This window comes from Myxine glutinosa, chromosome 13 (genome assembly GCF_964187855.1).
Source record: "Myxine glutinosa chromosome 13, kmMyxGlut1.1, whole genome shotgun sequence".
NCBI lineage: Eukaryota > Metazoa > Chordata > Myxini > Myxiniformes > Myxinidae > Myxine > Myxine glutinosa.
Window position 1 is genome coordinate 11,225,444 of NC_136273.1, and position 20,457 is coordinate 11,245,900.

A 20,457-nucleotide genomic window follows, 5' to 3' on the forward strand; every position below is an offset into this window, starting at 1 on the left:
GACGTCCCCGCAGAACCACAAGGAGAGATGATCGCCAGCTGCACCGGTTAGTCCGCAATGGCCGTACCAAGTCAGCTAATCGGCTTAGGGCTGAGTGGCAGCAACTGACAAATGTGCTGCACATCCAGAAGGCCAGTCAACCAACGACTGGTTCAAGCAGGCTATCGTGCCAGGCGTCCCCTGAGAAAGCCACGTCTGACCAGACAACACAGCCAGCGCCGATTGCAGTGGGCCAGAGAGCACCGTCAATGGCAGCCAGGACACTGGAATCACGTGACCTTCAGTGACAAGTCTAGATTTCGGGTCTATCGTCAATATGGCCGCGTCCAAGTGCGCAGGTAAGTGCATGAAGCCGACAACGAAGATTGTATAGTGCCAAGAGTCCAAGCTGGAGGTGGTGGGGTGACCGTTTGGGCTGCTTTTCATGCAAGGGGCAAAACTGACCTGGTTGTTCTGAATGGAAACCTGAACCAGTTCAAGCACAGGGTCATTCTGGAATAAACATTGCTTCCATTTGTTCGTGCAGCCTTTCGAGGAAACTTTGTCTTCCAAGATGACAATGCACGGCCTCATCGTGCTCTCATGATCCAACACTTTCTTGCTGACCGTGGTGTGGAGCATATGGAGTGGCCTGCCATGTCCCCGTATATGAATCCGACAGAGAACTTGTGGGCAGAATTAATGCGTCAAATCGACAACTTGGATCAGCAGCCTGCCTCTGTGCGTGAATTGCAGCAGGCTATTGTAACTGCATGGCAAGCGATTCCTGTCCAAACCTTGGCAAATCTCGTGAACAGCATGCCTCAACATGCACGTGCTCTCCTGAATGCTTGTGGGGGTTACACGAAGTACTGAACTGTAATTTTACTGTCCGTAATCCCAGTCGTAATTTAACTTTTGTTTTTGTTAAAAAAATTTTTGGGCTAATGTGCAAAATAAAGAGATACTTCTGGAAAACGCACAGAAGTTTAATACAGTACTGTCCGTGAATTGAGTTCGATATCAGTTTCCATCACTTTCAAGGATCAATTTATTTGCTTCGAAATGTCAAATGTGGTTTTTGTTTCTTTTAAAGGTCACATTAACAAAATCTAGAATAATTTCAACATAATTCCAATGAACTTTTGGTTCTAAGACATCTTGAAAAGTAAGTTCACCCCCACAAAAATTTTTTTCCATATTAAATGCCAAGTCTGTATATATATAAATGTATGTATGTGTATATATATATGTGATGCCATAATGCCCGGCAGCTGGCGATCATCCCTCCTTGTGGTTCTGCGGGGACGTCCTGGCCTCGGTATTGGAGTAGGGACACCCCTCTGAGCATTTCGTTTCAGGATCTTTGACACCTGACCTTGAGTGATGCCATACTGCCGAGCAATAGCACGCTGTTTCATGCCGTAATTTTGTAAAGCCACCACTCCATGACAAACAGCATTGTCGAGTTGACGGACCATCTCCAGAGGAAGCGGCAATAACTTTTGGAGACGTGCAGCAGTTGTTTTCCACTAATACAGAACGCAACAACCCTTGTATACCCGACTGTGAAGCCAATCATCAAATGCACCTGTCCGTACATTTTGCCCCGCCACCTGTGATATAATCCTGTTGTTGACTTCTTGCTGTGACAGACAATCAGTGACATGGTTCTTTTAACAAATAAATCACCAAAGTGTAAAAGAAACTCACCAGATTGATATACTGAGTTAAGAAAATAAACCCAAGTCAAGGAAAAAAAAATATTCCATATTAAATGCCAAGTCTGTATATATATATATATATATATATATATATATATATATATATATTATATAGATGTATACAGTCACGTGAAAAAGTAAGTACACCCCATGTAAAGTTTTGACTTTTTCAACATATTTCAACATACCGCTATTTGATCTTCATTTCAACAATATTGATGGATAAAGGTGATATTGTAGCGGCTACCGCTGGGTTTTCACAATCGCCTTGCACCTATCAAGGACGCGGAGCGATCACCATGCCGGGCTCGTCCAGGACGCCTGGGCAGGCTCGCCCTCAACTTGCCAGGCCGCAGCCAGGACGCTCGGCCACGCCCCCTCTCGCCTTTCCTGGGCAAACGCTCCGGGATAATGTGTGTATATATATTGCTGCCCGATAAACGGGCTTTTCAGAGTACCTGAGTGTTTTGTTTGAATAAAGCAACTCGGATGAATTCCAGCTTTTTGTCGCGTCCATTCTTCCGATCGACGTGGGAGCCCGAGCTCCTTCATTGGTCACCTACCGACATGGACACGGCAGTCGCCCTTAAACTGCCTACCTTCTGGGAGGCTCACGCGGCGGTTTGGTTCGCACAGGCGGACTCCCTGTTCGCCCTGCGAGGCATCACGGCCGACGACACCTGCTTCCACCATGTGGTAGCAGCGCTCGGTTCAGCCACCGCGGCCCGCGCCCTGAGCCTCCTCGAGAGCCCGCCAGCCGCTGACAAATACGGCGTGATTAAAAAGCTCCTCCTCGACGCTTTCGCCCTCCCATCGGCGGAACGTGCACGGCGCCTGCTCGACCTGCCCGAGCTCGGCGACACGCGCCCTTCCGAGCGAATGGACTACATGCTTTCGCTGCTCGGCGAGCACTCTCTGGCATTCCTGTTCCGGGAGCTGTTCCTCCGTCAGCTGCCTAGCCCGGTACGCCTCGCCCTGGCAAGCACGACGATCACGGATCCCCGTGCCCTTGCCAGGGAAGCCGACAAGATCCCCGCCGCAGGCCAGCGCATCGCAGCAGCGACCTGGGGCCCACCGCCGTCCGACGCAACACCCATGGCGCCCGAGCACACGGCACGGTCGACGACCGAACTGCCGACGCAATTGGCGGCCGCTACACCGAGCCGACCACCTCCAGCACGATGACCGGGGCCTCCACCTGACCAAGCATGGTGTTACTATCATGCCAGGTTCGGACAGAAGGCCCGGACATGCCGACCCCCGTGCACCTTCGGCAGGCCGGGAAACGGCGGGCCGGCGTTCATTACCAGCCATGAGCGCCGGCCACACGGGCAACTTACTGTTCATCACGGATAAAGCATCCGGACGGCGCTTACTGTGCGACACCGGCGCCCAACTGAGCGTCATACCCGCCTCTGACCAGGACAGGCAGTCCGCGGTTTGCGGCCCCTCCTTGGTTGCGGCCAACGGATCGGCCAGCCGCACCTTCGGCCCGCGCAACATCACCCTCTGCTTCGGTGGCCAACGCTTTACTTGGACGTTTGTAACCGCAAACGTGCCCATGGCTCTGCTAGGCGCCGACTTCCTCTGCGCACACGGACTGCTGGTGGACGTCCAACGGCGTCGTTTAATCAACGCCGAAACCTTCAGCTCCCTGGTATGCACATTGAGCAGCTCCGCGCCGACTTAGCTGGCATGCGCCCTCCCGGCGGCGAACGAGTTTGCTCGCCTGCTCACGGAGTTCCCGGCCCTCATGCGGCCGACGTTTTCGGCCGTCGCAGTACGGCATGGGATCGAGCACCACATACCAACCACGGGCCTGCCGGTCTACGCCAGAGCCCACCGCCTCGACCCAGCCAAGCTCGCCGTGGCCAAAGCCATGTTCGACGCTTTAGAACACCTCGGCATCATGCGGCGCTCCGATAGCGCGTGGGCTTCGCCACTACACATCGTCCCAAAGCCAGGGCGCGGCTGGCGCCCATGTGGCGACTACCGCTGCCTTAACGACGCTACCACCCTCGACAGGTATCCGATCCCGCACATCCAAGACTTCTCCGCCCGTCTGGCGGGACGGGTCATTTTTTCGAAAATTGATCTCATACGGGGATATCACCAGGTACCTGTCAGGGCAGCCGACGTCCCTAAAATGGCAGTCATCACGCCGTTCGGCTTATTCGAATTCTTACGGATGCCATTTGGTCTCAAGAACGCGGCTCAGGCGTTCCAGCGCTTGATGGACGGCATGCTGCGTGACCTGCCGTTCCTTTTCGTTTACCTGGACGACATCCTCGTCGCCAGCACGTCCTGGGCCGAGCACCTCCTCCACCTCCGAACACTGTTCGGGCGCCTCAGCGAGCACGGCCTCATCGTCAACCCGGCCAAATGCCACTTCGGCACGACGGCCGTTGATTTTTTGGGCCACCACATCACCAAGAACGGGGCCGTGCCGCTGCCAACCAAGGTCGAGGCCATCACCACGTTCCCGCGTCCCCGCACCATAAAGGCCCTGCAGGAATTCCTGGGAATGGTGAATTTTTATCACCGCTTCGTGCCCCGCGGTGCTCAACTCATGCGGCCCCTCTACGAAGCCCTCCGGGGCAAGCCGGCCAAGCACGACATCGCCTGGTCCGCAGCAATGGATGCGGCCTTCCAAAGCTCAAAGCGGGCCCTCGCCGACGCAACACTGCTTGCTCACCCGGTGCTCAACGCTCCCATCGCCCTCACCATGGATGCCTCCGACTACGCGGTGGGCGCCCGTACATGAGCAATGGGTGAACGGGGTTTGGCAGCCACTCGCTTTTTTCAGCCAGCAGCTCCGGCCGAACGAGCTCAAATACAGCACGTTTGACCGTGAGCTCCTCGGTCTACACCTGGCCGTCCGCCATTTCCGCCACCTCCTGGAGGGCCGACCTTTCACGGCGTTCGTCGACCACAAGCCGTTGGTTTACGCAATGGCCAAGGTCACGGAGCCGTGGTCGGCCCGCCAACAGCGCCACCTCTCCGCCGTGTCGGAGTTTACCACGGACATCCGGCACGTCGCCGGCAAAAACAACGCCGTGGCCGACTGTCTTTCCCGGGCCAGCGCGAACGCGGTCCACCTGGGCGTGGACTTCGCGCTTATGGCGGCGGACCAAACCACCGACACCACGGTGCAAGCTCTCCGGGCGGCGGACACGGGCCTCCGCCTGGCCGACATCCCCTTCGCGGACACTGTCCTGCTCTGCGACGTCTCCCAAGGCCAGCCTCGCCCCATCGTGCCCGTCACCTGGCAACGCCGCATCTTCGCCTCCCTCCACGGCCTTTCCCACCCGGGCCGGAAAGCTTCCCAGAAGCTGGTGTCGGCGCGATTCGTCTGGCACGGCCTTCGTCGGGACGTCCGCGATTGGACCAGCACCTGCACAGCCTGCCAATGGGCCAAGGTCCACTGACACACCCAGGCCCCGCTGGCACCTTTCACCGTGCCCGAACGACGTTTCGACCACGTCAACGTGGATCTGGTGGGCCCCCTCCCCCCGTCACGGGGGTTCACACACCTGCTCACCATGGTGGACAGGACCACCAGGTGGCCGGAGGCCGTTCCCCTCGTCTCCACCACCACCGCCGACGTGGCGCAGGCTTTCATTGCCACCTGGGTCGCCCGCTTCGGTGCACCGGCGGACATCTCGTCAGACCGCGGACCACAGTTCACCTCCGAGCTGTGGGGCATGGTCGCCCGCAACCTGGGGGTCAAGCTCCACCGTACTACGGCCTACCACCCCCAAGCAAACGGGTTGTGCGAGCGATTCCACCGCTCCATGAAGGCCGCGCTCATGGCCGGCCTTCAAGACGGTGGTTGGGCCGACCGGCTGCCGTGGGTCCTTTTGGGCCTCCGCACGGCCCCCAAGGAGGACCTCCAGTCATCCACCGCCGAGCTTGTCTACGGCCAGGCGCTACGCGTCCTGGGCGAATTCGTGCCCGACGCTACCAGTCCCTGGTCCGCAGCTCACCAGCGCTCGGACCTCCAGGAGGCTGCCCGACGGTTTGCCCCCGTGCCAACATCCCACCACGGTGACCCCCAGTCCTACATCCCCCCAGCACTTCGCACAGCGGAGTATGTTTTTCTGCGTCACGACGCACATCGGGGGCCCCTCCGACCGCCGTACGACGGGCCCTTCCGGGTCCTGCGACGGGACGACAAGTCGTTCGTCATCGACATCGGCGGCAGGTCGGACCGGATTGCGGTGGACCGCCTCAAGCCGGCGCACGTGGACGTCGACCAACCACCACGGGTGGCCCTTCCGCCGTGGCGAGGCCCCCCCCCTGTCCACGGTGCCCCCCACTCGACCGCCCACCACCACACCGGACCCCCCCCACGACCCACCAGGGGTCGCTTCAGCCGGGTCATCAGGACCCCCCTCAAATTGACCCTGCCGGTGCAAGTCGATTCTGGGGGGACGTGTGTAGCGGCTACCACTGGGTTTTCACAATCGCCTTGCACCTATCAAGGACGCGGAGCGATCACCATGCCGGGCTCGTCCAGGACGCCCGGGCAGGCCCGCGCTCAACTTGCCAGGCCTCGGTCGGGACGCTCGGCCACGCCCCCTCTCGCCTTTCCTGGGCAAACGCTCCGGGATAATGTGTGTATATATATTGCTTCCCGATAAACGGGCTTTTCAGAGTACCTGAGTGTTTTGTTTGAATAAAGCAACTCAGACGAATTCCAGCTTTTTGTCGCGTCCATTCTTCCGATCGACGTGGGAGCCCGAGCTCCTTCAATATAATATAACAAATATCATGAAACATTTACATTTTGTAGTCCATTGTATAATTTAAATAAACATAAATGCAAATTTCGCATGTGGAAAAAGTAAGTACACCCTTGGCTCTAATAGGTGGTATTGCCCCCTTTGGCAGAAACAACCTCAAACAGGCATTTCTTATAACTGTCTACCAGTCTCTGACATCAACTGGGAGAAATTTTTGCCCACTCCTCCATGCAGAATTCTTTCAGCTGTGCGATGTTTGAGGGGTTTCTTGCATGCACAGCTCGTTTCAAATCCCCCCACAACATCTCGATGGGATTTAGATCCAGGCTTTGACTTGGCCATTCCAGAACCCTCCATTTATTTCTTTTCAGCCATTCCTTGGTGGATTTACTGGTATGTTTAGGGTCATTGTCATGTTGCAAGGTCGACCTTCGGTTGAGCTTCAACTTTCCGACAGATGGCCTCAAATTATCCTCAAGCACCCTCTGGTACAATGAAGAATTCAGAGTGGATTATATGATGGTGAGCTGCCCAGGCCCTGATGCAGCAAAGCTGCCCCAAACCATAATATTTCCACCACCATGCTTTACAGTTGGTATCAGGTTCTTGTGGTCAAATGCTGTCTTTGGTTTTCGCCAAACATGTCTTCTGGTACTGTGGCCAAATAGCTCTACCTTTGACTCATCTGTCCAGAGCACATTGTTGCAGAAGTGCTGGTCTTTGCCTAGGTGTTCATTGGCAAACTTTAGTCTTGCCCTGATGTTCTTTCTGGACAGCAAAGGTTTCCTCCTGACACAGCTCCCATGTAGATCAAATTTGTGCAGCCTCTTTCTAATTGTGGACTCGTGCACTTTGACATCAACAGTGGCAAGAGCTACCTGTAGGTCCCGTGATGACATTCTGGGGTTCTTAGGGACTTCTTTCAGCATCTTGCGGTCTGCTCTCGGGCTGAACTTGTTGGGGCGGCCTGGCCTGAACAAGTTGGCAGTTGTTTGGAATCTTATCCACTTGCAGATGATCTTCTGGACAGTTCAATGATTGATTTCAAATTGTTTGGAGATCTTTTTAAATCCCTTTCCAGACTCGTAGGCATCAATTACCTTCTTTCTGAAGGCCTCAGAGAGCTCTTTCGATCTAGGCATGGTGACCCCGCACACTTCAACAACAAAGAGCAAACCAAACTAAATCTCTGAGGTTTAAATAAGACAGGTTCCTCCAAGATCCTCTCTAACGATGTTCTAATCATTTGCACCTGAGCTGGTGTACCTGATTCTAATTTTAGGTATTTGAAGTAGTGATAAATGTAGGGGTGTACTTACTTTTTCCACATGCGAAATTTTCTTTTATGTTCATTTAAATTATACAATGGACTACAAAATGTAAATGTTTCATGATATTTGTTATATTATATCACCTTTATCTATCAATATTGTTGAAATGAAGATAAAATAGCTGTATGTTGAAATATGTTGAAAAAGTCAAAACTTTACATGGGGTGTACTTACTTTTTCACGTGACTGTATATTACATTTATATATATATATATATATATATACATATGTTTTTTCATTTGTCGGTTGACTGCTTGACGTGGTGCACGCTTGGGAGCCTCGATGGTACGTGTTTGTGCCCATGCATGAAACCGGCCCGGCAGCTGCGGGGGTGTTTAGCATTGGGATTCTTATCCATGTACTATGTGTGAATGTCTTTGATGCTGTGGAGGGGCTCTGGAAAGGGTTTGAAACACCAAAGGACATTACATTGTGTAACTCTCATCATTGCTTTACAGAACTTGATTTGGCTAGAAGAAGAGCATGGGAGGAGTCGGTGTTAAGTGTTAAGTGTGGAAAAGTTCTGAGGAGATTGCGGCTGGCTCAATAACACAGTGGGCTGTTGACACGTAATCAACGGAGGTCCGTGGTTCGAGCCCCGCATTGAGTCAGAGTTTTTTCACACTTAGCCCCTCGAAGGAATTTGATTCCGGTTTATAAAAATATATATATATAATAATGAAAAAAAATAAAATAAAATCTATATATATATATCTATATAATATATACCCAGCCCTGTTGAAACCAACCAATCAACACCCTGTTGAAATTGTACTTGTAATCGTGTATGTAGTGTATGGATAGTACAGTGTACATATTGTACTTGTAATCGTGTATGTATTTAAAGTCATAAAAAAACAAATAAATAAATAAAATATATATAGACTCGTGGCCAAAAATTATTGGCACCCGTGCACTTTTTTCAAATAACTCACAATTTTCTCTAAAAATAAGTTGAAATTGACAAAAGTATTTGGTCCCCACAATTCTTTATTTCACTGTTAATATTACAGAACCTTTGTTTTTGATTCAGAACTTAATATATCCTTTTAAATCAGAAAATAAAAAGAAATGGCATTGACAAAATTATTGACACCTTCGACTTAATATTTGGTAGCACAAACTTTGCACAAAATAACTGCAGTCAAGCACTTCCTATAGCCGTGAATGAGCTTCCTCCACCTCTCTACTGGCAGTTTGACCCACTCTTCATGTGCAAACTGCTCCAGTTCTCCCAGATTTGAAGGGTGCCTTCTCCCGACTGATGTTTTCTGATCTCCCCACAGGTGTTAAATTGGATTTAGATCTGGACTCATTGCTGGCCACTTCAGAACAGTCCAGAGTTTTGTCTTGAACCAATCCTGGGTGCTTTTTGAAGTGTGTTTAGGGTCATTGGCCTGCTCCAAGACCCATGACCATCGACAGAGACCCAGCTTTCTGACACAGGGTTGAACATTGCGCTCCGAAATGCCTTGGTAATCTCCTGATTTCATGATGCCATGCACACATTCAAGGCACCCAGTGCCAGAGGCAGCACAGCGACCTCAAAACATCACCGAACCTCCTCCATGTTTGACTGCAGGGAAGGTGTTCTTTTATTTGAAGGTTTCAATTTAGTTTTCTGCAAACATAGAGATGATGTGCTTTACCAAAAACCTCTAACTTGGGTTTCATCTGTCCACAGGACATTCTCCCAGTAGGATTTTAGCTTGTTCAGGTGTGTTTTGGCAAACTCCAGTCAGGCTTTCTTATGTCTCTCTCTCAGCAGTTGTGTCCTCCTGGGCCTCCTACCATAGAACCCCCTTTCATTGAGTTGGTGACGGATGGAGTGAGTTGAAACTGTCGTACCTTGTGTCTGAAGTTCAGCTTGAATCTGTGTGGCAGTTGATCGAGGTGCTTTCTCCACCATTCCAACAATCATTCGCTGCAATCTTCGATCAAGTTTTCTCTTGCCGCCACGTCCAGGGAGGTTGGCTGCAGTGCCGTGGGCCTTAAACTTCCAGATAACATTACGTACGGTGGACACAGGGACATCAAGGTCTCTGGAGATGGACTTGTAGCCTTGAGATTGTCCATGCTTGGCTACAATCTTGTGTCTGACCTCTTCGGACAATTCTCTGGTTTTCTTTCTTTTCTCCATGCTCATTGAGGTACACACAGTGACACAAAACAGCACAATGACTCCTTTTCTCCATTAAAACTGGTTGAATGAGTGATTTTTATATTGCAGGCACCTGAAACTCACCATAGGTGAGTTCAATTCCAAGGTAAAGGAGAATCACCTGCTTGAAATCCAATTATTTCTGAACTTCTAAAAGGTGCCAATAATATTGTCCAGGCCATTTTTGGATTTCTGTGTGGAATAAGCTAAGATTTAGTAATTTTTCAGCTTTTTTGTTTTGTTCCACTGCAAACAAAAGAAATACAAATGTGGATACTAAAGGATTTTTTAATTTCAACATTTTTCTGGAAGAAATGGTGCGTTATTTGGAAAAAGTGCAAGGGTGCCAATATTTTTGGGCACAACTGTGTATATGTATATATATATGTATATATATATATATATATAAATATATATATATATATATATATATATATATATATATATATATATGGTATGTATATGTACATATATATATGTATATATATATATATATATATATATATATATATATATATATATATATATATATATATATATATATATATATATATCTATATATATATATATATGTATATATATGTGTGGGGAGCTGTTATTCCCCTCCCCCTTTGTTAATTCTTGCTGCTCTATCAATTACCAAGCATAACCAATTATATGTTTTGTTTTGACTGATTGCTGTATTCTTTTAAAATACTTAGTCCTTTCTTGTGCATTGAGAATGTGTAATACCCTAATAAGGAGTTCTGTGCTTGTGAGCTCTTGCCCTGTATTGGCATAATCCCTTGTTCCCCTTTTGTGGCCTTGGTTGCAGCTGCTATCTCTCAGCCTCCCATAAGACTTTTTTTTTTTTTTTTTTGTATACAAGATCGAGGCTCGTGAAAGAGCTAACATTAATCACACAAAAAGACAAACCGACACACAAAACACAAAAAACAAGGGGAGCGGCAGACAAGATGGGGAGAGAGGGGGAAGGACACAAAAGAGAGGGGGAAGAGGGGGAAGGACACAAACACAACATTTGAGAGCAGGGACATCGGGAGGACTTGGGGGGAGGTGGGAGAGGATTAAAACATATGAACACTGCAAGGACTCTGGGGTGAATTACCGGGGGTAGAAAAGATCAAGGTTTTCGATGGGGGACGATAAGAGATGGTGGTGAACAGCTGTTTGAAAGACCTGGAGGGAGGAGTGGGATTGAAGGGAGTGGGGGAGTTTGTTCCAGAGGCGGGAGAAAAGGGGAATGAAAGAGTGAAGGTGAGCAGAGAGCCTAGACTTTGGCAGTTTAACCATAAGAGGGTTGCAGGCAGATCTTGTGCGACCTGAAGGAATATTGGGGGGACAGAGCACAAAGAGAGCTGGGGGAGCAAGGCCGGAGAGGAGTCGGTAGAAGACAGAAAGACCACCAACCTGCCTGCGGTGAGTGAGTGAAAGGCCCTCGGCGTTGACTACATCGCAGGAGATTCCAATGATTCTGAAAGCTTTGGCCTCAACAGCGTGAAGCCGAGCAAGGTGTGAGGCAGGAGCACCAGCCCAGAGGGGGGAACAGTATTCCATTGAGCTGCGGATGAAAGCCTTGTATGTGGTGAGGAGCTCAGGTGTGCCAAGGAAGGACTTCGCACGACGGAGGATGCCCAGTCGGCGACTGGCTTTGGAGGCCAGCTTGGAAATGTGGTTTTCCCAAGAAAGATCATGGCAGATAGTGAGACCCAAAAGCTTGAGCGACAGAACTTCTTGGAGAGGATTGTTGAGAAAGTAGATGGGAGGGTTGTCCAGTCGGTCCTTTCGGAGAGACATTGTAAGAGTGTGAGATTTGTCAGGATTGAAAGACATGTTCCACTTGTTTGACCAGTCTGTGATCTTGTCCAGGTCTGCAGAGAGTGAGGAGGCTGCAGACTGCCGATCTGAGGGATGAGGAATGGAGCGACAGAGAGTAGAGTCGTCAGCAAAGAGATAGAGAGGATTTTCAAGAGAGTCAGAGAGATCATTGATGAAGACCAGAAAAAGCACAGGGCCCAGAACACTACCTTGGGGAACTCCAGCCTGAACAGGAAGAGGAGATGAGAGAAACCCATTCAGGGCCACACGTTGACTACGACCAGAGAGGAAGTCCGCCAGCCATGCGTGGAGATTTCCATGGATACCAAAGGAGGAGAGTTTGGAGAGCAGAGCAGGGTGCCAGACCGTATCGAAGGCACGTGAAATGTCAAGGGAGACAGCTCTAATTTCCTGTTTGGTGTTGAGGACCTCCATTCATTGTTGAGAAAGCAGAAGCAGCATGTCCAGAGTAGAGTGACCAGGTCTGAAACCAAATTGATGATCAGAGATCAAGCCATTGGAGAAGAGGAAAGATTTAATATCTGAAGCAATGATGGATTCCATGACTTTGCTGATAATTTGGAGAAGGCTGATTGGTCTGTAGTTGTTGGGATCTGTTTTTGCACCTTTTTTGTGCAAAGCGGTGATGTTGGCTGATTTCCAAGCAGATGGCAGATGACCTTGAGCAAAAGAGAGGGTGAAGAGAACAGAAAGAGGGAGTGAAAGAGCAGAAGAACATGATTTTAGGACCCGTGGGCTGATGCCATCAGGACCAGTTGCAGAATCAGAGTCGAGGGTTGACAGAAACTTTTCCACCTTGTCAGGAGGAAAGGACACAGAGTCCAGGAGCAGCTGGGTACGACTGGGTACGGTGGGTACAGAGAGGGATGGGTTTGGGACAGAAGATTTAGAGGCAAACACAGAGTTGAGGCATTCAGCTTTTTCACGTGCGGAGTCAGCCGTTAAGCCGTTTGAGGTGAGGGAGGGGATGGAGGGGGAACAAACACCAGAAACAGATTTGACCAGACGCCACCAGGATTTGGAAGAGGGAGACAGATAAGAGAGTTCGGTCTTGAGAATGGTGAGATATTGTTTCCTGGCTCTCCTGAGGGTGGACACACACTTGTTTCGGGCTTTGTGAAAGGAAATGAGATTTCCTTCCGTTGGATTTGCTTTCCAGGAGACGAAAGCAAGTTGTTTCAGGGCAACAGCCTCACCACAAGAATCCATGTACCATGGACAGGAGGAAGGGTATGACAACTGAAGACGAGATGGTATAAATCTGTGCATGAGAGAGAGCAATTTACTTTGAAAGAATTCCCAGGATGAGTTGATGTCAGAGGCGGTAGAGATGGGAGACCAGTCCAGATGATTGATGGCTGCTTGAAGACCGTGCCAGTTGGCCTGAGTGAAATGCCAGACTCGTCGACGCTGAGGAGGCTCTCTGAGAATGGTCAGAGAGATGTCCACTTTGACAAGCACATGATCAGATGAGCCGATTGGAGCAGAAGAAGAGCAGCAGACATTTTCAGGGAAGTTTGTCATAACCAAATCCAGAAGAGAAGATGCTCTGTTGACTGAGATCCGGGTCGGGAAATTGACAGATTGTGTCAGTCCCAGTGAGTCGCAGAAGTCCTTTGCTGAAGAGCCATGGCTGGTGAGAGAGGTACCCACACCCAGCCAACTGGCATGGTGACAATTGAAATCACCACATATGAGGAAGAGAGAGTTGGGATGGGTAGATAGAAGTTGGTCCATATTATCAGACAGTGAGATGTAGATGGAGTCATCGCTGATTGGTGGACGGTACAACACACATATGAACAAAAGGTGGGAGCGAAGGGGAAGCCGTAGCCAAAGGTATTCCTGGGGGTGAGGTGGAGAGAGGGCAGTGGAGGGCGAGTGAGGAAGAGAGTTTTTTATAAAGATAGCAACCCCACCTCCAGGACGAGGCTCAGGTCTATCATACCGGAGGAGGGAGTAACCTGGGAGAGATACCAAGGCATCAGAGACATCATGAAGGAGGAAAGTTTCTGTTAAGCAGATCACATCTGGTTTGTCAGAAGCAACCTGTATGGAGAGGTCAGTCAAGTTTGAGCGAAGGCCCCGGATGTTTGAGGTCCATACCGTTAATGAAGAGGAAGGGGGAGCATCGGGTCCAGAACAGGGGGGGGGGGGAGGGGTAGGGTAAGATGTGGAAGAGGAGGAAGAGGTAGGGAGAGCTGTTGAAGGTGTGTCAGAGATTTCAGAATAGCTTTGAGAAAGGGAAGAATGGGGCGGACAAAAGGTTTGATGGAGATTGGGTGAGGCACAGTGAGGTGTTATTTGAGGAGGGGAAGAGCAAGGCAGAAGGTTTGGGGAGATGAAGGTGAAAGTTGGAAGGAGGAAGAAGCAGGGAGGATGCTTTGAGGAGGAGGGGTGAGAGGGGAGTCTAGGAGGGGAGGAGCGAGGGAGAGTCTTGGAGGGGAGGGGTGTGGGAGGAGTTTAGGAGGGAGGGGAGGGAAGGGGCAAGGGGGGAGATTTGAAAGGGATGGGTGATGGGGAGGATTTGGAGGGGAGGGGTGGGATTGGATTTTGAAAAGTGTACGATTCATGGGAAACGAACATTTTTTGCAAAATGAGTTTGAGACCTTCGAGTCAAAAATACGTTTGAGGACACTGGAGGAGGGATGGAGTTCTGGATGGTTTATGGAATGTAGAAAGGAGGAACTGTAAGAGATGGTATTATATATATTTTTTGGAATGAATAGATTTGGTGAGCAAGACGAAAGCATCCTTTTGTAGGAAAAGAAGAAAAGGGTGTTATAATATATGAGAGAAAATAGTTGTTCAGGGGAGAGATTATACATTTCTAACCGCGTGATCGCGAACGAAGAACAAACGAACAAAAAGAACAACAAATAAACGAATAAGACCTGGGAAGGAAATATTTTTTTGGGGTTTTTTTGTTTTGTTTTGTGAGTACAGATATTAAACAAGGAGGTACGGGGTGAACGACTGGTATGAAACAGAGAACGAAAATAATTTCAGCGCATTCGACGAATCGCTGAGAGAAAAACAAACCACAAGGTCGGAGACGGTACGGTAGTCTAAGCCTACGAGTACTAGGCCGCAGAATACTCGATACCATTAACCGACGATTGTGTATACATGTACGAAAAATTAGCATCGAAAATTTTCCAAAAGATACGCTATAGGTACATACACCGAAAGATAGATACAGTCTCGACAAAAACACAATTGAGAAATATCACTTAGCTTCGAAAGCGTGAGCGCATGGAGCAGCTTCGAAAAGACGTGACCTTGCCGTGATCTCGCACGATGTCTCGCCAAGATCTCTGACTTTGCCAATATCCTGTAGGTTGACACATTTATGAGTGTCCACTCCCTTTGTACTTCCCCAACCCAAGTCTCTATACAGAAAGTTGTAAACATGTTGCCACATATTGCTGACCATCTCCTTATCTGAGCTAACCCATGAGTGGCCTTGGATGAACTTCCTTTAACTAACTGAACAACAGGATGGGACTAATGGTGGGGGGACCAATGAGCCCATTCTTTCTCTGTATCTTGTGAGCTAAAGCCACACCCTAATATTCTTTATATATAGCAAGTTTAAATCGAATTACTTCAGAGCACCTTGTTGTAGTGTTGGTCATTTTGTGAGCTTCAAGCGACATTGTGTTTTCCGCAAGCTTGTGTAAACGAGTTCTAATAAATATATCCGTTGCTCCTTCTCTGAGTCCTCTGAGTCCCAAGTTCTAAGTCCCATTCCGACATATGGTGGCAGCGGTGGGATCAGTCTGTGCAGTCCGGGACGCGGTCCCAGGCAAGTGAGTGGTGAGACCAGCTGGCAATTGATCCGGGTCAGGTGAGCTGTGGTTTTCTTTTGTTTTTTCTTTATAGCCTGGGGGTCAGTCCAAATTGTAACCCACTCTCTTGCTCGGATGCCGTTTGTTCCGTTCCCTGCTCGAACCTGATCCACGAACCTAAATTTAAATACGGACCGCTTGGGTCCCGGAGCAACTGACTGTTTATGGACTCGTTAGGGTAACGTTACATAAGGGGAAGTGCCCCACGTTGGGCGCCCGAGGGTAAGGGGTAATAGATCTCTGGGTTGTGAGGGTAAGGATAAGGGCGGCGTCCCAATCCGAGGCCTACCCGGGAGACATTGGAATCATAAGCAAGGCTAGAAGTATTATAAGGGCATAGGACGCTAGGAGAGTACAGTAAGGTTAGGTTAGACAGCTGTGAAGGCGGGCGAGCCTCTCAGGGGTTAGGTTAGACAGCTGTGTAGGCGGACGAGCCTCTCGGGAGTTAGGTAGACGGCCGTACCTCGCGAGGCGGGCGAACCTCACGGGTACAAGGCTACGTCGGTAAACTAAATTTTCCTAGGATGGGTAATAAGACTGTAAAGGCAGGTGAACCTCTCAGAAATACCCCAGCATTTTTCATGTTTAGGAGGTATGGCTATGACGCTGCGAGACCAGGGAAGTCATGGGTTGCGCTGACTAAGGATCTAGGTGAACCGTGGCCCGAAGGAGGGTCTTTTGCGCTGGAAAAATTGGACGCGTTGTATGGGGCATTAGAAAAGTTAGAACAGGACATGAAACACTTCCCGCCTGACTATTGGAAAGTCTTTGGTTGGTGGAAGGAAGAAGCGATGAAGCGACAGGCAAGGTCGAAACAGGCCAGCCTGGCCGGTGAGGTATCAAAACTCAAGGGCCTGAGGAAACAGGCGAATAAAATGCAGGATGAAGCGGTTAAAGAAATAGAGAGGCAGGCCAATGCGCGACTGATGCCGCTCGTTGAAAATCCAGACCCCGCGGTAGGGGAGGTAGTAACCAATCTACCCTCCCCAGCCCCAGACCTAAGCCCTGTCCCGGGGTTTCAGGCGCCACCTATCCTTTCTGCGCTCCCGCCACCACCTCCCTGCAACCCCGCTACCATCGCACCCCAGATAACCCCGGGGCTGACACCCCACGGCACGAAGGTCGTTACCCCCCAGAACCATCCGAGCCAGGGAAATCCGTTTGCACAGCTCGGGGCTAACGGGATAAATAACGGGACCGATATTGCAGGGTTCCCACCACCGATAGGACAGGATGGGTTATACCCCTCACTGGTAGGCTGTAATGGGAACGAGACCTCACAAACTACCTCATTGGAATGTCAGGACATAACAGGAAGGAAAACATTGCGCCCCTTACAAGTTATTGGAGTTAATGCTCAAGGTCAGGGGGTTCGAGAAAGGGTACCATGGAAAGAATCCGCTTTAACAGTAATGCGGGAAAGGATTCAACATTTGCTTATCGAGGACCCACGACAGATAGTGCCAACCATGTCGAATTGGTTTTTAGTTGGCGAGTGCGACTATCGAGACATAACCCATATGGGAGTATCCGTGCTCCCACCCAAGGTATGGGAAAGGGCTAGACAAAGAGCACAGTGGCTGATTGAGGATCCAAGGGCAGCAGGAGCGGGCCAGATAACACAAGTACAATGGGAGGAACTGAAGGTCCGGCTGCTAGAATCCATCGAGCTGGCGCTGTTGCCAGCAGGAGGTCCGGACTGGGGAAAAATCGGGGCCATAAAACAGAAGACAGGAGAATCAATTGGAGATTACCGGGAAAGGTTGGAAAAGGCCATCGCACGCTGGGGAGGATTGGGTCCGATGCAGCTGATAGGGCTACCCCAACCATTGGTAAACCAATATCTAATCGAGGGGCTTCGGCCGGCATTAAAGAAACAGGTACAGTCCGTCCTTTTTGGCTGGAAGGGAATGACAACCAACGATTTATGTGACAAGCTGGAACAATGCCCGGGCTCCTCCTTAGAGGAGAAGAAGGATATTAAGGAGGAAATATTGCAAATGTATGTCCAGGAGAAACGGGCTCAACTTAATCAAAATAAAAAGGGGGATCAGAGTCAGAGCCACATACGCGATCAGTGCCAGAAGTGGGGGCCCGTCCGGGGTTATGAGGACCCCTGGAGGGAGTGGCCTTTCTATAAGGGCCAATTCCCCAACGGAGAGTGGGCCCACCATGAATGCCGGGACGACTGCGACGGTTGTACCGACCAAGACCATGGACGAATTAACATGGACGAGATAAGACAACAATGGACAATACCACCCCCTCTTCCCCCTCCTCCTCAAACCCCTCAAATTTGGACCGTACCAGGGCCCCCTCCCCGAATTTGGCACCCACCAAGACCCCTTCTCCAAAACCCTGGACCACCCCCCAATAGTGGGATGCAGAATGGAGCGAAGGGGACCTGGGCCCCGCCTCGGGGTCCGCCGCAATGGCAACAAGTAAACCAGTCACAGTGGGGGCCGCCAGACCGACGGCTGGGCGGAAGGGGTGCCGTAGAGGGACGACCTATGCCCTCCGCACCGCCGGTTCCGCAGGAACCGTGCTTCTATTGCAAGCAAATGGGACACTGGAGACGTGATTGCCCAAGTGCTCGTAAGGGGTTTCCGCCCCAGGACAATAGAGGGGCCTATTGACGGGACGCCAGCGGGTCGCCTAAGGAGTGTCCTTTTTTGACCATGACACCGGCAGAGGAACCGACCTTGACGCTGGACGTGGATGGACGACAATTAGAGTTTCTGGTCGATATGGGCGCGACCCGCAGTACAATTAACGCGGGGCAATTGCCATCTTTGCGCCCCACGGCGAGGAACGTTCAAATAATGGGCGTTTCAGGTTTACCCCAAGCGCTTCCTATTTCGGAGGAAGTGCGAGTAACATGCGGCCCGCTGGAGGCTAAACATGCTTTCTTGATGACCACTACCGCCCCAACAAATTTGCTGGGACGGGACTTATTGTGCCGATTGGGCTGTCAAATTTCATGTACAGAACAGGGAGTTTTCGTAGATGTCGCGGAATCTAAACACGACTCGTTGATGATGGCATTGTCTCGTCCCGGCCCCACCGCGTATTGGTGGCGCTTGGACGAAGGGGCTCTGGCTACTTGGATGCATATCATAGATAATGTGTGTTTGGACAGTCCAGTTCTGCGAGATTGGCTACAACTGCACCAAATTTCGATAAAACACCTAAAGGATAATCCACCCCACTGCACGGCGTATTACGATGCAAAGGGCGAGGACGAGGATTATCGAGAGAAGGTTAAGGAAAAGCTGGGCAAGCGCACGCCTCTACATTTATCACGAATATGGATCGGCCGCGAGGGGATAGGCATCGAGGTAATCCTATCCGCGAGTCAGCGTGCGTTGACCCAATAGCCCGCAGGAGCGGCTGCCCATGTTACCCTCACTACTGCCAAGGGATGGCCGTCGGAAAGTGTAGGTTGGATGGTGGGGCGATTACAGGAAGTTCCCTTACAAGGTTATTGGTTTAAGAGGGGCCACTGGACTGTGAGGGAGCTCAATAACGGTGAAGGGTACTCGATTGACATTAAGACACAACTGAGGGATGGAGTGTTCGAAGAGGCAGAGTTGCCACCAAAGGGCAACTATGCCATGCGAGCGGTTCTAACGGACCCGGGTGAGTCAGACTACCTCCTGGCGGAGGTGCCAGACGATTTATGGCCTCAGAGCGACGATGAGGTTGGACGGATGCGAGACGCCGAACCTTTAGTGATATCAGTGCAGCCGGGGATGCGCTTGCCAAACGTGAAACAGTATAAGCTACGACCCGAGGCCGACGAAGGTATAGCACCGGTAATTCGATCCCTAGTGGAGCAGAAAATTATTGTGGAAACTAACAGCCCATGTAATACACCAATTTTGCCAGTAAAAAAGCCGAGGAAAGATAAATGGAGGTTTGTACAGGATTTAAGGGAGGTGAACAAGGTGATACAAGGCATACACCCACTAGTGCCGAATGGAGAGACCCTTATTATGTCAATTCCGCCGGACGCAACATACTTCACAGTTATTGACTTTTGTTCTGCGTTTTTCTCTGTGCCTATCACGGCTGAGTCACAATACTTGTTCGCTTTCACCCATAGGGGGCGCCAGTATACTTGGACAGTACTACCTCAGGGGTTTTCAGATAGCCCCACTCTGTTTTCCCGGGCGCTGCACCGCGACCTGGCGGATGTGGAATTGAAGGGAGGGTCAGTGTTGTTGCAGTACATTGACGATTTGTTGATTTGCTCCCCTTCTAAGGAGGCGTGCGAAAAGGATTCCATGGCCCTATTAAAGGCCTTGGCGGCCAAAGGCCACAAAGTAGGCAGACCAAAACTTCAATTTGTGCGGAAGGTTGTAATTTACTTGGGACATGCCATTTCGCATGGTAAACGGGAATTGGATGCTGGATGGGTGACCGCTATCATGGAGATGCCTCGCCCACGCACGCCACGGCAAATGCTGCGCTTCCTAGGTATGACGGGATACTGCCGCACTTGGATACTTGATTTTGCGCTGCTGGCTAAACCACTGTACGAGGCGACCAAATCAAACGCCCCGGAAGAATTGGTATGGACGGATGAATTGAAGCGATGTTTCGTAGGGCTGAAAAAGGCGTTGGTCACGGCACCATCATTAGGACTCCCGGATTATGCGAAACCATTTACCCTTTACACTCACGCCGTGGGAGGTTTCGCCCAGTCAGTCTTGACACAGACCCATGGGGATAAGGAGCGGCCGGTGGCCTACTTTAGTAAAAAGTTAGACCCGGTCGAATGAGGGTTTCCGGTGTGCCTGCAAGCCGTGGCAGCGGCCAGGTATG